Source organism: Chiroxiphia lanceolata, chromosome 10 (assembly GCF_009829145.1).
Source record: "Chiroxiphia lanceolata isolate bChiLan1 chromosome 10, bChiLan1.pri, whole genome shotgun sequence".
Classification (NCBI taxonomy): domain Eukaryota; kingdom Metazoa; phylum Chordata; class Aves; order Passeriformes; family Pipridae; genus Chiroxiphia; species Chiroxiphia lanceolata.
Window position 1 is genome coordinate 8,777,520 of NC_045646.1, and position 14,779 is coordinate 8,792,298.

At 39.3% G+C, this 14,779-nt stretch overlaps 1 long non-coding RNA gene across 1 annotated transcript; it reads left to right on the plus strand.

Annotated features, from left to right (window-relative positions):
* Positions 1 to 76: 76 nt before the first annotated feature.
* LOC116791404 lies at positions 77 to 13,348 on the plus strand. The gene is made up of 4 exons (XR_004358734.1): positions 77 to 674; positions 7,203 to 7,296; positions 8,251 to 8,413; positions 11,773 to 13,348. It is a non-coding gene; the product is annotated as an uncharacterized LOC116791404 (long non-coding RNA).
* The last annotated feature ends 1,431 nt before the right edge of the window (positions 13,349 to 14,779 follow it).

The following is a 14,779-nucleotide window of genomic DNA, read 5'->3' on the forward strand; positions in this document are numbered from 1 at the left end:
GGGGTTTCCCGGCCTGGCCCTGCTGCAGCGCGGGGCGGGAAGGGGAAATGGTGGCCGGGCCTGGCCGGGTGAGGGGCACGGGCCGGCCCTGCGGCAGCGGCTGGGCCGGCACAGCGGCGCCTTTTCCTGCCATATTTCTCCCGCCGCGTCTGTTTCTTTTTAAAGCCCCAGAGTAAGGGGATGACAGAGGAGTGAAAAGAGCAACGTCCTAGGACGGGGGGAGGCGGCCGCGCTCCAGGGGCGCGGGTTCGCCCCACTCACAGAAATGGCTCCCGCCGCCCCCTCCTCCGTGAGAGGCGAAACACAACCCGGGCGCTCCCCCCCGCGCTCCTGTGGCCGGGGCCGGATTGGTCGTGAGGGGCCAGTGCTGGGAGCGCACGGAGGGGCCGTGAGGTGATGGGGGGGAAGATGGAGGCGCCTCTGAGGGCTCCCCTCACCCCGCCCCGCTCGGACCCGGCCGTGCAGGCCCGCGGGCCCGGGGCTGAATCGTGCAGGCTTGTCCCGGGGCACTAAGGGTGCATCGTTCCTGGAAGGGATGAAGGAGTATTGGGGAGTATTTCTAGGAGGCGGGCTGGGTGGTCCTTGGGGCGCTGCCGAAAGCGCAGTGCTGTGATACACTGCAGCTCTCAGTACAGCGATGTTCACAAAAAAAGCCTGTCAAGACTGATTTAAAGGTTAGTGCAGTTCAATTTAAAGCAGTAAACGAAATGTTACTGTGCAAACCAATTCAGTGATCGTGCCCAATGCTTTCATACTGTGGTAGAAAAGAATATTGATCATTATAATGCTCTTCTCAGGTTTCACAATAATCTTCATCAGTATTTAATATGGGGGCAAATAATGTAAATTGTAAGTAATAATTTTTTGCCAACTTTAATGGGTTTATATGTGTCACTTCTCAAACCTGTTTCCATAGTGATTATATATGAACAAATGAAGGCAGTGCTTGAAAAACTTGACCCTTTACTTGTCTAGAATATTGTAAATTGTGTAGAACCATCTAGAATATCCATAAAGGGAATCTTGCAAAGACTATATATGCATTTGATCTTCCTATGGTGACATCTGCTAGGGCAATATTATCTGTAGAAATAATGCAGCATTTACCAATATCCCAGCAAAATTATATAAATGCAACTCCACTTGTGACCCTCTCTAATGGTCTCAAGTTTTGTTTCACCCATGCTGGGTAGAAAATATTGAGAATATCTTGTGTTTGCAGTTCAGACAGCTATTCAACAATAGCCAGAGGCTTTTTAAATAAATGATGACAGTTTATGTGGACTCATAAACCTCTGGTTGTAAAAGAAACAGGATGGACTGAAGAGAGAACATGAATGCATGGCTGGCGTGGTTAGATTTCCCACTAGGATGACTTTGTGTCTAAATGGAGAAATAAAACTGCTGAATACTTGGTAGGGATCTTGAATATTTATTTAGAAAGCTGTTGAATATATATATTTTTTTATTTAAGTATTGCATTTAAGCCTTAAAGTATTTCCAAACCTGAGTGGAAAAGATTTTGGGACCTGAGGGAGTTTCAGGAAGGTAAGTTATCATTCTTCAAAGACTTGAAATGGCATCTCAGAAACAAGTATTTGCTTTATCTTTTCCTATAATGAAATTTGTGTAATTTCAGATTATCCATTTATCAGATCACTTTGAGAATTCAGTTTTGACAACAGTTTTTAACTGACAAGGCTTTCCTGGCTTTCTTTAAGGAGAAACTGTTCCCTAGCTCTAGCTTCCTGGCAGTCTTGTTTTATTCTGCTTGACCAAACTTCATCCTGTTAAAAAAAAAAAATCAACTCAGAAAATGGTTTTTTGACTGTTAACTTCAATCAAGGGACAATTTTATAAATTTATATTGTTATTTACTGTCTAAAATAATGGAAAGTCTCTCAGTCAGATGCCAAGATTTCTTGGAATTAGGCAAGCAGCGCTGCCTGCCCCCCCAGCTCTTGACCACTGACCTTTGTAGAGGAGCTTGAGACTTCTGTGTCTCTGAAGATTTTGTTCATCTCTGATTTACCTGATGCTTGAGTATAAAGAAAAACCTGTTGACTTTATTGGCATCTCCTGTCATGTGGTCATGGCAGAGTTTGGCAGAGTTTGATGAATCAAATTATTTGGCCTCATTATTTGCTCTGGTTCATGGTTGTTTTAATGCAGTGACAATCCTCGATCTGGTGGCCCCTTGGCAGATACTCTCTTTTTGCTTTGAGTGTTGTATGACTGGAACAATGAAATTATGATTTAAGAAACAAATCATCGGTTCCCACGTAAAAGAGATTTATTCATATGAATGTTTCACACCAAGGCCTATGAGGAACAGAACCCAATGTTTCCTGCAGTGGAAATCATTGACTTGTTTCACCAAATGAAAAGAGGAAAGAAATTTTGTTTCATTAACTTTGGATGAGCAAATGGTTGGAAATGCAGAATCAGTCCTTTCTTTTTGTGAAACAAGATAGCAGAAATCCAGGATTGTTATCCTAGCAGTGACCCCTAACTGTACTAGAGGAAAAAATTTTGACATTTTACACCCTTTAAAACCTTTGTACAGTGTTTGAGAAATGTCTCTTTGGTTACAGTAGGGAAAGCAGCCATGTCATATGATTTCATATCTAACTTGTGTATTTTTAGGCCAGTGTTAGCCATGCTCTGCCTGGAATTATTTGTGTTTTGAACAAGAAGCATCACAGGGAGGAGGTACTGAAAGGTCAGATTTTGTCACTAACAAAAATCTTGGAATTACACTGGGATTTCTTATGGTCCCCTGGCTTTAGATCTGATTAAGCTTTCTAGAGCAACCTCAACTGAAACCTTGCTCCTCGAGGATCAGGTTCATGTTTTCATCAAGCAGAAGGGATACCAAGAAGACACTAAATAAATGTGTGTGTACTAAAGATAGGATCCACGGCCACATACATATGTGCGCCTAATATACTTCAGTAGATGTTTCCCAAAAAGACAATCCCAGTGAATCATGAGCTCTTTAGTGAGAGTGAACATAATTATACATTTATTAACAGGGGGTAACAGATGGACTAGCTGGTTTAGCAGCTGGGTTTCCAGTCATTACTCATGCAGATTGAAGTAAGGAATGATGTATCTAAAGAAAGCAGTAGGAGCTGACACCTCCTGAAACTGAGCTCCAGTTGAGTAATCCCTGCTCACCAATATTCTGGCAAAGGCTGTGGTGCAGTTTGCATTAGGAAATCTCAGAAATCTCCTTTTAGAAATGTCATAGCATGATTTGAATTTGCTATGAAACTGTCACGTACTTCACAGGAAACCTGGAAGATCCCTGAGTTCCTCTCCTGCATTTGCAAGTCTGGTGCGAGAGTGGGGACTGTGTATGATTTGATTGTCATGACTAGCAGGGCAAAGAAAGTAATGGTAAACAGGCAGAGCTCGCTCACAGTAGGCTGTGTCAAGGATCAAGATGATTTGTTAGGGTGCTGTTAGCAAGAAGTCATGTTTTTCACTTCGTCAGTCCCAAAGGATCCTGCCTAAACAAAAGCGCTCTTCCTCAGATGTGGGAGTGGATAGGAAAGATTCTGGAAAACCTCCAGGGGAGAAAGAAAGTCCAAATTCCAGGAGTCCCATGCTTGTTATTTAAAAGTAGTCAGGGTTTCATTAATGCTAACTTATGCATTTTTTGTCATTCCACTGAAATTACAATTTAAACAAACTAAACAATAGAATTTTATAAGATGCAGTGTTTTTAATGGACTGAGAACGCTGGCTTTGTATTCTGTAGTCTCTCATGTAATCTGAAATCCACATTATGGTGACTTTAGTATGTTGGGCTGCTAGGTTTGCTTTGTCATCCTTTTTAAAATTAATTTACAGCTTTGTTACGCTTTGACCGATATTTCTGTGCTTTATAACTGTCGTCAAATTTGTGTTGTGAAATCTCAATGATGATCTTGTTGAATGAATTGAAAGTACATTCAGACACAGAATTTCCTCTCCCAGTCCAAGTTCTGTCTCACTGAATAGTTGTGCAGTATGTCAATAAGGAATGTTTTCAAATATGCTTAAATTACTTAGGTGCCAAGCACTATAGACAGACAGTGGGATTTAAGCTGCTTTAGTTGATTTAATTGTCTCACATGCTCAGTCTATTCGTGATATTCAGGCTTGTGTAGAGGATGTGGGGTGGACAGGACCTTTTGCTGGCCAGCTGACTCACTTGTCTGAAATGTATGCACGGTGGTTTGTGGCTTGTCCTTCTAGTTGCTTGGAGCACAAGTCTCCAAGGAGTGTTCCTGCTTCAGTTTTGCGTAGTTTTGTTTCTTAGCCTAAGTTCTCCCATTCCCAGTTAGATTTTTTTTCCTTGATGATATTAATCTGTTAAAGTGTTTAAGAGTAATTTTTTAAAAAGAAAGAGCAAAGTTGTGTGAATTTAATATTTCCGGTTATTCATCTCCTCTTAGAGTTTGGAGCTTAAATTCAGACTTGTAGTGACCTTCCTGCCTTCAGAGGTTTGAAGTTATCTGTTACGTATTTCTTATTCTGAAATAATGAAGTTCTCTGGTTTATGCAGTGGGAAAGTTTTAGTAAACTGCTGCTGAAAGGAAGTGGCAGAAGTGTTCTGGGCCCTCAGAGGAACCCAGGATTCTCAGCTCTGTCTCAGGGGGTAAAAAAATTTTAAGAACTAAGGGAAGTGAAATACTACTTGTTTTTATAGTAGGTATATATAGTTTCATTCAGTGGCCTTTGAATTTGTGAAAAACTTCCCTTTTATTTTAGTTAGCATTACACTGGGCTTCTAATAAAAAACTAGGGTTAATTTTAGAAAATCAGTATTTAATTTCTTAGAGGAAGCATGTAAACTACTGTTAATTATTTAAAGGAGTATAAAGTAAGAAAACTATCATATGGGATCACTTATGGTGGTCTTGTAATTTTAGTAACGATTCCGGTAATAAGAAAAGCATTAGCACAATAAAATCTTAACCCAAATACTTGAAACAGAAACACACTTTTCTTTCTATGGTTTTTGTAGTTATTCAGTCCTCTGCATGCTATAAAACTCAATAATTACAGTTTTGGGTCTTGAATGTTCTTGATTGAGCAATTAGATCCTTTGTTGTAGTTTTCAAGGCTTGTAGACGGGTCCAGGACATGAAGTCGGCTTAGCTCTGTTCTTTGTTGTGTTAAGGACTCCCAGTGTGACCACAGACATGTAATTTTAACACTAAAATTGAACAGATTACATTTATTAGAGACTTGCCATTGACTCTTATTGTAATGAGAGCTCTTTTTGCTCTTGAGTTTTCTCCTCTGCAAAGTAGGGTGATGGTATTTGCCTCAGAGGTTACCTGTGGGCAAGTGATTGAAACATGGGGGTCAGTAATGGTAGGAGGCCTAGAAATCTTTGGTAGAGGTTACAGGTACTTTCAGGGTAGAGTTTGTTCTTTCTATTGCAAAAGAAAAGCTGAGAGGTGAACCAGGTGTCAGCTGCTGATAACATCCTGACACAGTAGTGGTTACATTTATTTTTAAGTCTACTGGAAGTCTTTTGCACTACTTTGAAATAGTGCATGTCATATATTTCTGAGACAGTCTGCAAAGAATATTTTTTTCCAATTCTGAGAGAAAGGTATGAGCCTGTGCATTATTTTGAAGAAAACATTTTTCCTTCTGCTATTGGTTAACCATCTGTGCACATTGTTTATTCTCATGATTATTCAAATTTGGAACCCACTGACATTGCTTGAGGTTTTTAATTGATGATTTCAGTTGTTTAATTTTTGGAACAGCCACTACAGGCAGACCTGTACTCTCTATTTAATCTGAGTACCTTTCCTCATTGATAAAAAATTGAGTATTATGTCCTTAGGAGGAGGAAGTAATGCACGTGCACCAAGCCCAAGATGAAAACACCAAAAAGGCCAAGCAAGACTTTGATTTTTACAGGGGTAAATTGACAGGACCAGTTTGTGGTCAAAAAGTAATAATCTCTTAAGTATGTTGTAGATACGTGAACCTTGATAGATACTCTGTGTCCTGACTGATGAGAGCCAACCACTCTGTCCTTCCCCATCCAAATGACACTTTTGGACATCAGGACAAACACACTGTGCTGTGCAGAGCTGTGAGTTATGAGGGCCCATCTCAGACTGGTGACAACAAATGGCAGGGATTTATCAACTGATACAGTGTTGCACAGAGAACTTCCTGTGAGTGTCTTACAGGCCTCTATTGTCAGGATATTTGAAACGTGCACATCCCTAAGCAGCAAGAGTGAGATATCACACAAATTACTTCATTGTTCTTTAACAGAAGCTCTTTCTGTGTCCATATCCAGCCTTTCTGTTAATGAATTCTCTTGCTCCTTCTCTATCAGAGCGTTTTAAATTTCAAAACAGTATTTTACAGTTTATAGTTTGTTACAGCATGTAACAGGTAAAAATAAAGTTAAATACTTTGTCATTAATAAAATGAGCTGTGTAGTCAAAAGTGTTGCCTCAAGGTAAATCTTAATTTCTACAAATTGAAAGTTTCCTACTGAGATTTACTTTTCAAAAGAAAATTGAGACTAATAATTTCTGCAGATAACTATAGCTCAGAATCAGTTTCTGTTACTGATCCTGGTTTAATGTGAAAGTATAGATAATTAGTTTCAGCTTTGTGCCCTTCTTTCATCTGTTTGTACAATGGGAATTATCGTCTTTCTTTGAAGAATCTCTCAGACTGTAAACTGTTTAAGGCTGGGACTGATGGGTTTGTGTGCTATGCTACAGCCTGCAAAGCAGTGACCTCTGGGTGGGAAAAAGTTTAAAAACTTAATCAAGATAAACATTATGACTTTTGTAATAATTTTGTTCGTTTGTTTTCTCAATCTTTCTGAGATCTTTCGGGGATGAAAAATATAACTATTCCAAGGCTTTTCTGTTTAACAGTGTTACGGATTTATGCTCTTGTCATGGCTGGGTTTGAAATGTGTGCTCATGAAGCTGAAGTGCCAAGTGAGCTGCTAATTGTAACTGTCCTGCTCTGTTGTTTGGGGCTTCTATTTCGTGCTGTGAAGCCTCTGCAGTCCAGTCCTTAGCCCCAGTTGTTTGTGCTTTAACCCATCCCAGAATGCTGTTCTGTATTGTTTTGTATGCTGACTGAATACTGCCAGATGAGGCAAAAATGAACATTTGAGGTGTTGGATAGTAGAGAATTCATTCTTTTCCTCTCAGGTTGTGCCCAGGAACAGCTACCTGTGTTTTCTTGGGATCCACCAACACAAGCAAGCGTGGACATGGACTAATGCATGGACAGGACAAGATGCAGGTGATCCTGTTACTTTAGATAAGAAGAATTGTGGCATTGCTCGTGCCACTCCAGGACATGCACTTTAACACATCACAGCAATTGGCAGTGGCCAGAAACCTTTGTTCTTTACACAGCAGGAGACAGAAATGCAAGTTCATGCTGAATTGCAGGAATATATTGATTCATTTAGTTCATGCATGTAATGAAAATGATTAGATTACAGTTTACTGACAGGTTTTTTGCAGTAAATAAATAAATAAAATGTATGTGCCTCTATTCAAAGTACTTTTATCTTGTCCTAGGTACTTTAGTTTAATGAAAGAATTTCTGATAATAATTCTTTCTGAGTCTTAAGGAGCTGTTTGTTTGCTGTCATATTCAACATTTATTTGTAGCTCATTCTTCTGATTAATTTAGAAGTAGCAAAGTCAGGAAAATCCTAATTTCTAAGCAGGTAGATACTACAGTACTCAGTAACCACCCAATTACTGATATTTTTTCTTTGCTTGCTCTTTGCCCTCTGTAGCTTGTGTTACCATTTCTAAATGTATTCTGATATGTACTTTTCCATGGGTTACAAGACTATGAATTCTTGTATCCCACTACTGCTTTTATTTTAGTAGGAGTTTAACAAACAAACCACTGATTTAATTTATGTGTAAATAACAAATAAAGAAAGACTCAGTCAAACAATGAAAAAACACTTTTAGTTTCAGGACATCATTTGGATGTGATATTTTGTGTATCTTAAGCTCAGAGTTCTCTTTTTTCACATTTGTGTTCAAGAAAGCGTAGTTATCACAAAGATGATTTTACAGTAAATTACACAAAAAGAGTTCTCTGATTTCCTTTATTATTATTCATTTGCATTGTTAATATTCAGTTCTTCTGGGAATACAACTTTGCACCCCAGGGAGCACACTTTTCCTGAAATAATTTTGGAATTGTGTTTGTTAATTTCCATCACATCAGAGTTGTCTTTGCTAATTTCCTGGGCAAACAGACTGTGTATCTTTATGCAGAAGGAAACAGAGAGAAGTGAGAACTGTGAAGGACTGCTGCCTCAGAGCTGCTGTTGCCATAGAGCTGCTAACGAGGAAAAAAACTGCAGCATGGATTTCTTGTGCTGTTGAAGGTAAGATGAGGGCACAGCAAAGACTGTAGGAGGGGGAGGGGAGGCGAGGCAGAGGGGGGGGAGAAGAGGAAGAAAGTCTGCGTCCTTGCTGTCTAAAAAAGGAAATTCAGTGTCAGTGTTCATGAGCAGAACTGCTGGTGCAGAAGAACAAAGCTCTCTCAGTTGTTTAGGGTAGCAGGAGTGATGAGCAAGCAAGCACACTCCCGTGCTTTCAGGAGGAAATACTGCAATGAAAGGAGGGAGAAGAAGAGTGACTTTTTCGTTTAGAAAATACTCACTGCTGCTTCAAGGTAGCTGCTTTTTGATACTACTTTGGCATTAACGTTGTTACCCTGGGTAAAGACATCTGTGAAAAAACTCAGTAGAGAGATAAGAAGAAAAAGTGGTGGTAAAAAATTCAGCATAACATTGAGCCGATTGAATTCTGTAGTATATATTAAAATTTGTCAGTTGTTGCATTCAGCTCTGCAGTGCTGTGAAACCTTTCAAAATGCAAGTGAAACTATGTTTTTTGTGCTAAGATTGTTGGGGTATATTGATGTGTTATCCGCCTTTTATCAATGATCTTTCATCTTCTGTTTTCTAAGTAGATGTCTTTTGAGTGGAAATGTATAATAAATAAATGAAAAATAAATATTAGGTACTCGAGAATACTGACTACAGAACTGACATCAGACATGCTTTCTGTGGGATCTCTTTAATGGGGTGAGCTTTGTAGTCTAAGACTTTTCAAGATCATTGCAGAATTATATGTGAAAAGCTACTGCTGCTCTTTCTACATCTGTCTAGCATGTTATATATTTTTGCTGTCCTTCACCTGCTCCTGCTCTCAGTCTTTTGGCTCTTTCTGAGGCAGCTGAACCCACGTGCCCTGCACTGCAACCCAGCACACCTACCATGTTTGAACTGTGGGGCCTTGAAGAGAATCAAACAAACTGTGGAGGCAGAGATAATGCTGTCTTAGCTCTGCTGATACTCCTGTGTTGATATTGCTTAACCATCTGTTTGCTGTGTTATCGAGTGTGCTTGGATAGAACAGCCCTTTCTCACAATTTCTTGCTTTGCACTTTATCACCATTTATCAAATGGTGTTTGACTATTCTCCTGCAGTCTGTTTGTAATTTGGGTCAGAGTGAATTTTTTCCTATAGCAGCCTGGTAGTTAGGCAGTTCAGGCTGTAAATAGGGATTCACTTTTTTTTTTTTTTAAGTATTACCATCTCACACTGTGAAATTGTTATTCTTTGAGATCATAGAGCTCAGCTCATACATGCCATTTCCCAGCCATGAGTGGCACTGGGTAAGGTACATCAAACACAAATATATCAGTTGCCCTTTCCAAGGTGTATCATGGGGAATTGGATGTTTAAGTCTGTTTTTACTAGTCAGACTCATTTTGTGATTCAGACTAGTTTTGTCAGACTCATTAGCTGCAGACAGTTCTTCAGTCTTCAGAACCATTCTTTTTATTTACTATTGTCCCCAGTGCACTTGGGGTTGATAACATCCTGTTAAGGTTTGCATGAGTCCTTTGAGCTTAATCCATGGCTGAGGCACCCCCTGGCAATACAAGTGATTGTGATTCAGTTCAGTGTCAGCAAGTGGTTTAATCACCTTCTGCTCCAAAGGGTTGTTAGTGCCCTGCTGAGTTTGTGTTGGGACTGACTTCCACAGAGCATTGGGTGCTACATTCCAGAAGAGATCACTGAACTTCTGGGTCAAACTAGTTTGGGTTCTTCAGAGTTGTAAGGTGATTATTCAAACAAATATAATAAATACCTCTCTATACAGTAACTGTTAAAGAAGGAATGGATGGACCCTATGCAGACTAAAATTCAGTTGCCTTAGAATAGCTATTTAGTGGACAGTTAGTGTTGCAGTCTAAGATCGATTTAGTAGTTCTTCATTGGCAAAAACAGGTGGCAGAAGCACAATGTTGCTAAATGACAGGTTATTCTCATAAATTTGCAAATGGTGTGAGTATTTATTGGTTCCAGTTGATGGGTTGATGGTGGCTGATATGTATTACAGTGAAAAAGAGCAGAGTTCCAGCAGTGCTGATATGTTTTGAGTGGAGTGCACTCACACTGTACCCTTCATATTGACACTGTTCCTGTGCCAAACTGTCAGCTACAACCGACAGATCTGTCACCTTGAGTCAAAGTTCCAGAGGCATCTCGGTTGTCTTACAATAGAAAAGTAACTTAACTGGAAGCTAAACAGGGCAGAGGAGTTGTTTGTAAATCTACTAATCTGTCCATACATCTGGATTGAACTCTGAAGAAAGAGGTGATCTCATAGTTTATGCTTGGTTTGCTTGCTTCTTGCACCTGGTTTATATTGTGGGAATGATCAAGAGAATAAGGAAGTATGGCAAAACATTCCCCAGAACATTCTGATCTCTGTATTTGGGCCACGAAAGGAAGCTGTTAAGCCACTAGTACTGCTGTTGTTGATACCAGGACCTGCACCAATTCCCAAGACACTGTAAAATATAAGAGCTACTTTGAAGGTTAATTCTGCCCATAATTACCTTTTAGAGGCATTGCACTGCTCAATGTCCATCTCAGCCACTTCCAAGTAATATCAGTTTTTTACACCATAGATTTTGGCTGAGTGCTCTAAGGCCTAATTTTTGAAATGCTGAGTACCCATAATGCTATTTAAGGTTAATTTAAGGTTAATTCTCAGTACAATTTAAAATCAGGCCTCTGCATTCAAACAGGAGATTTTAGTTTAGCAGTCACAAGACTGCTTAAATGATCAGTCTGAGTTCTAGATTCCTTCTGGAACTGATTTTTTTTTTCTTTTGTAAAGCCTGAGCTACATCCCGTTATACCCCTTTATTTTTATTAATTTATGAGCATTTCTACTCTTTTTGTTAATATACAGCTGCTAGAACAGCTGGCACGTATAAATGAAGAGAATTCAGCTATAGTAGATTTACTTTTACGTGATGTTTTATGGCATTAGTCTTTTTTTCTTTTGGATTGAATGTCAAGGAATTAACTTCTGCTGACATGCTTAGGGGTTAGAATAAGAAATAAAACTATATTCCTTCACATGTGTCTGGTGGATTTTCAAAGTACTAAACTATACTGTTTTGGGCATGTAAGTCCAAGTCTTTAAACATGTTATAGCTCCTGTGGATGTTCTGTTGATGAGCATTTTGTTCCCCAAGTTGAAATCAATTATCTTCAATTCTCGTCTACCACAACTGTTTGAGTTTTTTTTATAGTAATCTAAGTTTCAGTTAAAAATATGTCCTCCCTGAGTGACAGGTACTTCCTTGTTCATTCTCTGCCCTAGTCAGACGTGTTCCCTTTTTTTTCACTCATACTGTTATTTTTTTGTTTCAAGCCAACTGGTCTGTTATGGCTCCTGTGATAACTGCATCCAGTGGAAGGTGGAGAGGCATCCACCAAATTCAGACAGTGCTTCTAATAAATATATTTTTTCTCTTCACTTCTAAAACAAATATAATTCTTTGGCATATCTCTGGATTCTGCAGAGAATTCTGATTCTCTGTGGCTCAGTTTGAACTGAAACAGTAAGGTAAGTAATTTAATGCCTGATCTTCAACCCACAGATCAGCACTGTCAGGATTCATGGCAGAAGAGAAAAGAATCTCTGTCAAGTTTCGAATCCCTGTTACTCCATATTAGTAGGAGTTACGTCTTTGGAGCTTAGGGTTGAGTCTTCACTGGGTAGCAGATTGAAACCAGTGCAGGAACAGCAGTACTTACCAGTATTGTAGAAATATGCTTTACCCAATTAGGAAAACCTTCCCTCTTTCCTTCTTGAAGCAGCCTCCCTCTTCTTTTAGAATGCAGAAGAAACATTTTGTTATTAATTACATTTTACCAAATGAACTTCACTTAAAGCTTAATTAAAACTGTGGAAGCTGAATTATACTAATGTAGTGTTGTAAACACAGCAGCATTAGGAGTTGTGTGTGAGTAGCTGGTTATAGGATTGAAAATATCTAACCCCATTATTATTTTTTAAGAATATTTGAGGAATTTGTAGTTTGGATTTGGTACAGCTCTGTCTACATGACAATGGCCACACAATGATGTCATTTCTAATTCTGTAGCCTCTTGTCCTCAGAGCTGATATTCCTACGTTGGGAACAATTATCTTGCTGGCTGAGAGACCTGAGAAAACAAGGAAGGAAATGGGTTCTTACATCTTATCAAATGCCAGTGTTCATTGTTCATGCTCCCCATGTTCTGATGTCAGGTGTTTGCACAGCTCTCTCCCAAGGCTTACACTGTGTCAACATAGCACAGGAGGATGATTGGAACTGCTGAGTGTGATTGAAAGGTCGTGTCTGAATTGTGGCAAAAATCCAATAGGCCATCCATAGTAAAGCTGAGGAATTTTCATGGTCAGTTAAAATACATATTTTGTCCCACAGTCACAGGTGGAATGAACAAGAGAGAGAGCACATTAAATTCAGACAGCTGCAGAATGGCCATCATGCAGCTCTGGATGTCAGGAGTTTCATCAACAGAATTTTAATTCAGACATGTTTTCATACCCCAGAGTCGTAGTTCCTGCACTATCTGCATCACTAAGAATGCAATTTTTCTGGTGCAGGAGTAGCCTTTATTTTTTATGTTCATGAAATTACACTTAGAGCATTATTTATACACCTTGCTCATAATAAGTAACTGGCAAACTTCGGAGCTCTGTTGCTAGAGCTTAATATTTAAAACAGATTGCACAGATGGGGTGTTCTTATCTACATTGTTACTCACCCAAACGAAACGCTGAGTGTTAAGCCTACTAAGCCTTTCCTGACAATCACAAAACTGACATAATTTGGAGATCATAAACCCTGTGGCAAAAAATGTGCCATCTGCTGGCCAAGGAGGAGAGTACCCGTTAGCCACTGTGGTCCCTGGACAGAGTGCGCCAGCGTGATTCCAGCAGTAGGAGAAGCTGGGAGCTTTGCAGAGCTCTCAGCAGCAGAGCTGAAACGAGGCTGGTCAGTAGTTTTCTGACAGCAGATTCTTCCCTCCGAAGGTGCTGTATTGTTGTAATGAGAACATGTCAATGAGAAATTGAAATGTTCTGTCCTAAAAATATCCAAACATTCTGTTTCAAAATCTTTGCACTGGAATACTGATTTTTATTCCAGAATGATTTTTTTTTTTAAAGTAATAATTTTTGTAAATTATAAAAGCAAATTGAAATTGTCATCTTTGTATTAAACATTAATGAAACCTCACATCATCACTATAGCACATGGTAAATGACCACTCAGTCTGTCTCACTACTCGTAATCACGTACGATCACTCCCCATGATTCTCTGTGGGGAGAATACATCAAGGGTGTGACTGTCTTTTCATTCAGATCAGGGACATCAGAAAGGGGAAGAAAACTTTGTTTTTCTCATCTTTGCACCTTTACTTCTTTTACTGTAATTTTGTGCTAATTACTTAAATTGCTAGGGTGATTTAAAGAAAATCTGGTTTGAGCTTATGCTCTTTGTAATAGTTCAGCATACACAAAAGAGTTTGCAGGTACAGACAAAATCATGCAAGTCAAAATTCAGAAAAAAAAGAAAAGAAGCAGAGAACTAAAGATAACTCTCAAGGCTTTCCTTTGTCTAACTTTGTAAGCTTAGTAATTGTCACGTGGTAAAAAGAGAAGATAGTCTTTGCATTTTATGCTGGAAGGAAAGAAATGGGAAGAAATGCTGGATTTGATTAGTGATTGATCCAGGATTTATTATTTTTGTATCTTTCTCTAAAATGGGGCTCCAGCTAAGTTGTGTGACTTCTGAAAGATTGGTAACTTAGTTTTCAGAAAGAAAGGAAGTACAGTGGTTCTGATTATATATCACCAGTCATGACAGATGTCTGTGTGTCTATATGGCAGCCAGTTACACTGTGAGAAAAAACCAAAACGTTTAGATGCACATAACCAGGCTGAGTTTATATTCACAGGGACCATTTCTAATTTTGAAATTCATGACTTTTTCAATACATTTCACTGAAGCTTTTAATGCAATTAGAAAAAAGGAACCAGGCACCAGAGAGGGGAGGTGTGCCTACACTGCCAGGGAATGTTTAGATTCGAGGCACTATGTGTTCAGTTCTGTGATGTGTTGGGGACTGCCCTGCCACAATTCAGAGAGACCCTCCTGCACGTCTCTTGCTTTTTACTTTTGTTCTTACCTCCTTTCTTCAGTTCCTGTCCTTTTTAGCTCTTTGGCCATTGTGCCTTCACCCACTTCTCCATCCCATTCAGTCTGTTTCAATTTTTGACACTCATTTGCTGTTTTCTTTTGTTCTTTTCACCCTGTCCATATCATTCCACCCTGCTTCTGTCCTTTCCACTTCTGTGACTTCTGGC